The sequence below is a fragment of the Prionailurus viverrinus genome, chromosome D2 (assembly GCF_022837055.1).
Source record: "Prionailurus viverrinus isolate Anna chromosome D2, UM_Priviv_1.0, whole genome shotgun sequence".
NCBI lineage: Eukaryota > Metazoa > Chordata > Mammalia > Carnivora > Felidae > Prionailurus > Prionailurus viverrinus.
In genome coordinates, this window is record NC_062571.1 from 60384914 (window position 1) to 60393071 (window position 8158).

Here is an 8158-nt window from a genome sequence, read left to right on the forward strand (position 1 = left end):
TAGGGGTGGGGGTGCAGGGGTCAGCTGTATAATCCGTTCAAGTTCTCTGACCTCTGGTGGGTGAGGCTAACTCGGGGCCGGCCCGGGAGGGGAGGGGGGGGTGGCGCTGCTCCTACTTCCCCGCCCCTACCTAGTCCCTAGGCGCTCGAGAGCCCCGCTGTCGCCCCACCTCGCGTCAGGCCCAGGCCCGGGCCCAGGTCTTGTTCCTGGCCGAGCGCCCACGCGGGTTCGCGTTCCCGCCGCTCGGCACGCTGAGCCCCGCGCGGCTCCGGCCCGGGCTCCAGCGCCTGCTCCGGCGCGCGCTCAGGCGTCCTCGCGTTCGGGCTCCCGTTTGCCACTCCCGGCTCGGCTGGCTCAGCTCGCTCGGGGCGTCTCCCTACTGAAGAATTATGTGGCATAAAGCAGCCGCCACCATCTTGAACTGGCAGTGAACTTTGCTTTCTACATATAAATACAGATAGCAATCACACCCCAATCAGCGCCGAGGCTTCAGGGCATCATCTCAGCAACTCTAACTTTCCCATTACGATAATGTGATTTTCACTCAGTCTATAATATCACCAGCCATGAATAAAGCAACTGGCTCTTTCTGTCTCTCTCTTCCCTCCCCCCTTTCCCTGACTCTCTGCCACCCTCCTCAGTCTCCTTTCTTCTCCTCCCTCACTCCCTCCTCTTCTGTCTCTCTCTGCAACCTCTCCGGATATCTGTCTTCATCTACATCTCTGCATCTCTGAGCATCTTGGCCTTCCTCTCCCTGCCTCCGCCGCCCCCCCCCCCCCCCCCCCCAGGGACTCACATTCCCTAAATACTAATGACTGGGATTTGCAGTGCCCTGGGCTCAGTTAAATTCTGCTCCCCAGCTCTGCCATCATCTGCCTTTGCCTGAAGGTGAGAAACTGCGGGCTTGGAGGTGGTGGGGGCCACCTGCAGGGTTTTGGGGGAAGGGAAGGAGAGGGGGAGGAGAATCTGGGAATTGGCTCCTCCCCTCCCCTCTCCCTCTTTCCTCCGGTGTCTGGATGGCTCTGGAAGGATCCCTACCAGGAGCCAAAGCTGGAGACTCAGGAACGGAAGGACCCAGCAGGGACAGTTGAAAACTGCCTGCTTAGGGGAGGGTCTTGGAGGCTCTGTTTTTCTGGATAGTGGGGTCCCCAAACCCAACCAGATTCCAAGGGCCAGACTATTGTGAACGGATAGAGTTGGCGAGAGGGTGCTCTGGAGAGGCCTTGGGGGGGAAAGGAGGAGCTAGCCTTCTAGGGTCACTTCTGTGTGCACTGGGCCCCAAACTCGGTAAAGCTATCTGTACTGGCGCTGCCTTTGCCAGGACATGGGATAAAAGCCCACAGACAGCCTTCATCAAGGTGTCAGCCACCTTATCAGGGCTCTTGGAAAGGCCTTCATGGACACTCTCCAGGATGACGGTGGTGCCGGTCAGGGGATTGTCCGTGCCTCGGTCATTAATTGATTCATCGCTCTGGGTTTGTATTCTAGTTCTTTCACCTACGAGTTTTGGGACCATGGACAATGCTCTTAACGTCTCGAAGCCTCAGTGTCCTCATCTGTAAAATGGAAGTATAAGAGTGCCTGTCTAGTGAATAAGATAATGCATTAACACAGTGCTTGGCACATGTGAAATGTTCAATAAATGTTAGCTGTTATTACTATTAGCAAATACTAAATAATCACTCGCTGAATGGGTTAGGCAGTATACCACAGAGTTTAAGAGCCTATGGTTTTGCAGTCAGACTGTCCGAATTTGAATCCTAGCTTAGCCACCTACCAGCTTTGGGACCTTGGAAAAGCCACTTAGCCTCCCTCACAGTTTCCTTATCTGTAACAGGAATAACGATAGTCCCTACACTTCATAGGGTTGTTGCGAAAGTGGTGCAGGCTAATCTAGTGTTTGGCGTAGTGCTGACATATGGCGAGGGTTCTAGGAATATTAGCGAGTGGGGGTCTGGCACGGCAAATCCAGCCACGAGTGAGGCACACACTGCTGAGTGTCCCAGAGACCACATTCCGTCTGCGGGCCGTTCTTTGGGCCCTTGGCTTTTTCTGTGGCTCTGGACCATTGCTGGCCTTGACCTTTCACTTCTGTGGAGGATGAGGGCTTGCTTCAGTTTCGCTGACTGTAAGAATTACAGCTTTCCAGCTGCCCGCCCGCCTGGGAGGGGACTAGGATTCCTGCCTACGCCCTTCCTTGGGCACTGGTGGAGGGAGAAGGTGGCTTTTGAATATACTGTCTTAGGCAAGGGTTACAAGGTCTAGAAGGCAACTTTTGAATTTGCTCCCGTGGGCACGGGTGACAAATTAGAATCAGACATCTGCATTCTGTCCATTTCTACATTTCTAAGTATTTATAGGTTTGTTTGCTTGTTTGCTTGCTTGCTTTTTAGTTTTTCTTGGTTTCTCTCTGAAGGATCCTTTGGAGGCATTCCAGCCTGATCTCAGATGAAAGAGAGGAAAGGGGACTCTACCCACTTTCGTCGGGCCCCGAAGGGACACCAGGTGTTACCGTGGTCAGGGCTTCAAGAGGTAGACCCAGGGGAGGAACTTAGGGGCACAGTGTTGGGCCAGTTGCTTATTTGGGTCTCTTTGCTCATACCTAGCCTCCCTGCTTGGCTCCAGGAGGGAAGAAGCTACCCTTCAAGATCCAGAGCATAACCCAAAACATTCTTCACCAAGTGCTTTAGCCAAGGGAACCAAACTCCCTACTTGGACTTGGAGTCTGGTCTTTACCCTACTCACTGTCCTTCTCAAAGACAAGACAGGCCCATGCCTTCCAGATGATCACAGTCCAGTATGAGAGACAGGCATGAAAACAAAGAAGCAGAAGACACAGTGAGAGCCAACATAATAGACATACTACAGGGTGCAGAGGGGACCAAAAGGGAGCGTGTACTCAGGTAGCACTTCCTAGAGGAGCTGGAGTTTTGCTAACAGTGGGCAAAATGGGAGGGGGAAGAGAAGAACATTTAAGGCAGGGGGAATGGCATTTGCAAAAACCTTGAGGTGTCACACAGCCTGGCACGCTTGGAGAACTCAAGCATAGAGTGTAGGGTCACTTTGATGGAGGCCAGTGGAAAGGGACAGATAGTAAAGGGCCGTGCAAACTTGACTTCTAGCCTGAAGGGCTTGAGCAGTGGAGTGATCTGCACTTCCAAAAACTAGCTCTGAGGATGATGAAGAAAATGGGGGAAGGGTGCAGCCAAAAAAGCTGGAGGTGGGAGGGTGGCGAAGAGGCTCTTCAAACTCTACAGGTAAGAGACAAAGAGGACCAGCATCTGGTGTGGCGTGGGGATACCAAGGAGTGAGGCTGGAGAGAGCCTTTCACGGAACTGACAGAATTTTCTCTCTGAGCGGGTGTGGAGATTATGAGGGAGAGGATCCCTGGATGACTGCCGGGTCTTGCCTGGGCGAATGGTTGGAAGTGACAGAGATGGAGAATAGAAGAGGTGGAATAGGTTTGGGGAAAGAAGAACTACTGAGTTCTGATCGGGACATGCATATGGTGTGGTTGTCTAGAGTACATCTCAGCGCAGGTATGCGGGAGGCCAAGAGACCGTTAAGAACTTTATCTCCACACTTTGGAAATCAAGATGTCTGACAGGGAGCTGGAGATAGTGTGTGGAGTTCAAGAAAGAAGTCTTGTCAGGGTACATGGATTGGAGAGTCAGCAGCTTCTGGATAGTAATCAAGGCCATGGGAAGGAAGTCTGTTACTTGGGAAGGACAAATGAGGGGAGAAGGGGGTAAGAGCAGAGTCTTAGGGAGTATCAGCACTTAAAGGGGTGGTTTTTGGGGTGGCTGGGTGGTTCAGTCCATTGAGTGTCCAACTCTTGATTTTGGCTCAGGTCATGATCCCAAGGTCATGGGATCGAGCCCTGCATCAGGCTCCACACTGGGCATGAAGCCTGCTTAAGATTCTCTCTCTCTCCCTCTGCCCCTCTCCCCACCTCATGCTCCCTCTCTCTAAAATTAAAAAAAAAATGCATTAAAACAAAATAGAGGGGTGGTTTTCAACCTTGGCAACCATTTGGATCAGACAGGGGACTTGAAAAACACTCAGTCGGTTAAGCCTCTGACTCTTGGTTTCTGCTCAGGTCAGGATCTCACGGTTCGTGAGTTCGAGCCCTGTTCAGCACAGAGCCCACTTGGGATTCTCTCTCTCCCTCTCTTTCTGCTCCTCCCCTGTGCTCGCTCTCTCTCTCTCTCAAAACAAATAAACTTAAAAAAATTAAAAAAGGAAAGAAAAACACCCATGTCTAGGCCCCACCCCAGACCAACTAAATCTGAATCTCTGAGAGGAAGCTGTACAAGTTCCTCAGGTTGAGAACCAATGACTTAGAGGGAGGGCAGAGGAACGGGGCTAGCAAAGGAGACTGAGAAGGAATGTTCAGGAAGATAGGGAGAGTTCCAAAGCGTCCAATTGTGCAGAATAATAATGGTTAACTCCTACCCAGTACGTGTGCTATGTCAGAGACTTTACGTGAACTCCCTGAATCCTCCTGGAGACCCTACAAGGCAGGTACTGTTATTATAATTGCCATTTGAATGATAAAGAAACTGAGACACAGGGAGGTTAAGTACTTGCCCAAAGTCACCCGACTAGCAAGCAGAAACCAGGATTCAAGCCCAGGCAGGCCGCCACCAAATCTGTGCTGCTAACCACTGTGCTAGGGCCACCTCTCTTGCCGTGGCTGAGTGAGAAGAACGTTGTTCCTGGCTTTCACACTGAGCTGATCAGAACAACCTCCCAAGGGGTCAGCTCTCCTCCCGTTCTCCTTCATCTTTCTGTCTCTTTCCTTTTTTCCGTTCACAGCAGGTCTCTGAGGGCTGCTCCTCACCCTTCTGGCCTTCTGGCTGATGGGGCTAGGCGGGGCTGGTTCTCTTGCTGAGACAACACAGTCTGCCCCTTATCAGGTGGCCACAACTATGGGCCACGTGGCCAATAGCCTCTTCATTCACCAGGCGGAGTTGATCATTTTTCTAAGCCTCCACAGTCTAGGAGGCGGGTGGGGAGTCAGGGTGATGCAGAAGGAATAGAGGATTCGACCCTCCTGGGAAGTGAGTCTTCTGGGAAGTAGATGCAGAGGTAGACCTTGAGGAAGGAGACTGGAATCCACATTCACATGGAGGGAATGTGAGCATAATCAGACACCTGGGATATCCCCTGTTAGAATTTCCAGGGGTCTGGGAGCCTGGGCAGCTCAGTCAGTTAAGCGTCTGACTCTTGATTATAGTTCAGGTCATGATCTCATGGTTCATGAGTTCAACCCCCACATCGGGCTCCTTGCTGACAGTGTGGAGCCCCCTTGGGATTCTCTCTCTCTCTCTCTCTCTCTCTCTCTCTCTCTCCCTCCCTCCCTCCCTCCCTCTCTGTCTGTTCCTTCTGCACTCTCTCTCTCGCTCTCTCCCTCTCTCTCAAAATAAATAAACTTAAAAAAAATATCTGCCTGCCTAGGCTGTTACAAAGATCAAAGACAATGCTACGTGTAAAGCTTCCCACTCAGAGTTAAGTGTAGAATTCCCAGGGGTCTTCAAAAAAACATACTGCAAGGGCCACCTCTGGAACAATTGGATCAGAATCTCTGGGGCACGGTGGGTTTTAAAAGCTCTGCAGGTGATTCTAAAGTGTAGCCCGGGTTGAGTACCACCACCTCAAGAAGAGCTCTGGATAAGTACGAAATGGCCCTGCTTCTAACCTTACTTTTGTTACTTCCACGCTGGGATGTCTTAGGAAACCTACTGGACCTCTTTGAGCCTCAATTTTTTTTTTTTTCTGTAAAGTAGGGGTAGTAATTCCATCCCTGCCTACTTTTTACAAGTAGTTATGATGCTCAGGTAAACTATCAGATATGATGTATAGGACACCATACAAAAATGAGGTGGAATTAACTCATGCAGACATTAAAATGCAAATAAGCTAGGGGCGCCTGGGTGGCGCAGTCGGTTAAGCGTCCGACTTCAGCCAGGTCACGATCTCGCGGTCCGTGAGTTCGAGCCCCGCGTCGGGCTCTGGGCTGATGGCTCGGAGCCTGGAGCCTGTTTCCGATTCTGTGTCTCCTTCTGTCTCTGCCCCTCCCCCGTTCATGCTCTGTCTCTCTCTGTCCCCAAAATAAATAAACGTTGAAAAAAAAATTTTTTTTTAAAAAATGCAAATAAGCTACTCTGTCCACTTAACACAGGTAGGTGCACTTGAATACACACACACACACACACACACACACACACACATGACAGCTGCTGGTTGTGTTCTGAAAGCAGAGCTGTGATTTTCTAGACACGGCCTTTTATGTTTTTAGCCTTCAGAATGTGCCATTAAAATATGGAGAGATGATCTGGGGTGTGTGTGTGTGTGTGTGTGTGTGTGTGTGTGCGTGCATGGGCGCGTGCGTGCGTGTGTGTGTGTTTAAATGATTGCTAAAGTGCAGCATCATTTGAGTCTGCCTGTCAGCCTATCAGAAACGTCATCTATAACCTTCACTGTTTGCAGTTTAATCTCCCCTGCCTCCCCACGGGCCCTGTTCTGACATTTTAAACCCCATAAATGACAGTAGTGCTCTAAGCCATTTTGAAAAAAGCCAAGCATTTGGAAAAAACACACATAGAGACATACCCCTAAATTCCCCTTCCCCTGAACACATGCTCACTCACGCTCATAAGTGGAATCACACACATGCTCACATCCCTGTGCTGGCCGATTTGGGAGAAGTCACAGATACAGCCAACGTGAGTGCACGTGCGTGACAGCAGGCCACAGATGGATGGAGGCATGGCCGCGTATCTGATGCCCGTGCACGCATTCCAGTGGACCCACAGCAGACATACCTTTCTGCTGCCGTCCTCAAGTCCCATCCATTCTCCTGCTCCTTGGCCTTGAAAGACAGTGGAAGAAACCAGGGTCTTTGAAAGCCTGGTTCTGAGAGCAATGGGGTGACAGGAAAGGCTGACAGGCCCCAAATCGTACAGTGTCAGGCTAAGATGTATATTAATAGGCTCAAGGTCCCCACTCTTGGAAAGCCCAGGGATAGAAGGGGATAGCTAAGCAAAGTGCACTCCACCCTCTCAGCAACCAGATAGCTTACCACATTTGGGGACTAGAGTGAAAACAGGAGACCCAGAAATACTTACTAAAGGGATGTCGTGTCTGAATGTAGAAGGTAGCGATGGTGAGCTCCACAGAGGCAGGTCTCTATCAGCTCCCGGCTGTATCCCTCGGGCCTGACACGGGGTCTGCGACACACCAGAGGCTCGTAAATACTTGTTGAATACATGACTAAAAGAATGTATAAGCTCTAGAGTGAGTGAGTGTGTGTGTGTGTGTGTGTGTGTGTGTGATCCTGATGGTGTTGGAGATGGGAGATAGGCCAGTTAAAGACAGTTTCTTAGAGAAGACGAAAAGTTCCAATCTGGGACTGGGACAGAGAGGCCCATGTCACATCTGGTATCCATGTGTTCCAGGGTACGTGGCTGGCTTTTCCTGCTTTGGACTGTGACTTTACAGCAAGATGTCCCCACTCAAAGATAAGACGGACTTCCAAATGAGGTGGGAGATGGTATGAGTGGTGAATTAGGATTACCTTTGTGCAGTCCTGGGGCATTTTCCTGAGCCGGGGAACTTGTCTCCTTAATGTGCAAGGCATATGTACCTGCAGAGGATAGGGACAGCCCTGCTGATGCTGAGGGGCTCTGTGGATCCTTTGTGGCACGGCTGGCTCCCGTGGCTCTCCCTCCCACCACCTCAAGTGATCATGTACTGTAAGGAACTGGTTTCCATGGCAACCAATTAGTGTCAGAAAGCGAGGGCTGTGATGTCAGAATGGGGGGTAGGGTGAGAAATTTCCATCCCCCATATCCCTGGCTCCTGGCTCAGTGTCTGCTGCTTCGCAGGGAAAGCTCTAGAAGAGATGCAGGACATTGCACTCCTGAGAAGCACACGTTCTGGGTCAGGGCCCAGGAGTCGGGACAGAGTAGAAGCTCTGATTCACCTGGCAGTGTCCCTACCTGCCACTCGACTCCAAAATGCTGACAAGGCAGTGGGCCCAGTAGAGAGACAGTGTGGGCGTACTCAGAAGGGTAACAATAATCTGAGACCGTTGCCTGCGCTCCTCCCTCTTCCCTGGGAGAGGGATCCTAGGCTTGCTTTATTCGTTGGTGGG

The 8158-nt window shown here is 51.1% G+C and overlaps 1 long non-coding RNA gene across 1 annotated transcript; it reads right to left on the minus strand.

The window, feature by feature from the left end:
• Window positions 1-42: 42 nt before the first annotated feature.
• On the minus strand, window positions 43-7724 carry LOC125147992 (uncharacterized). The gene is made up of 3 exons (XR_007145377.1): window positions 7580-7724; window positions 7131-7232; window positions 43-379 (listed from the first exon to the last, which is right to left on the minus strand). It is a non-coding gene; the product is annotated as an uncharacterized LOC125147992 (long non-coding RNA).
• Window positions 7725-8158: the final 434 nt, after the last annotated feature.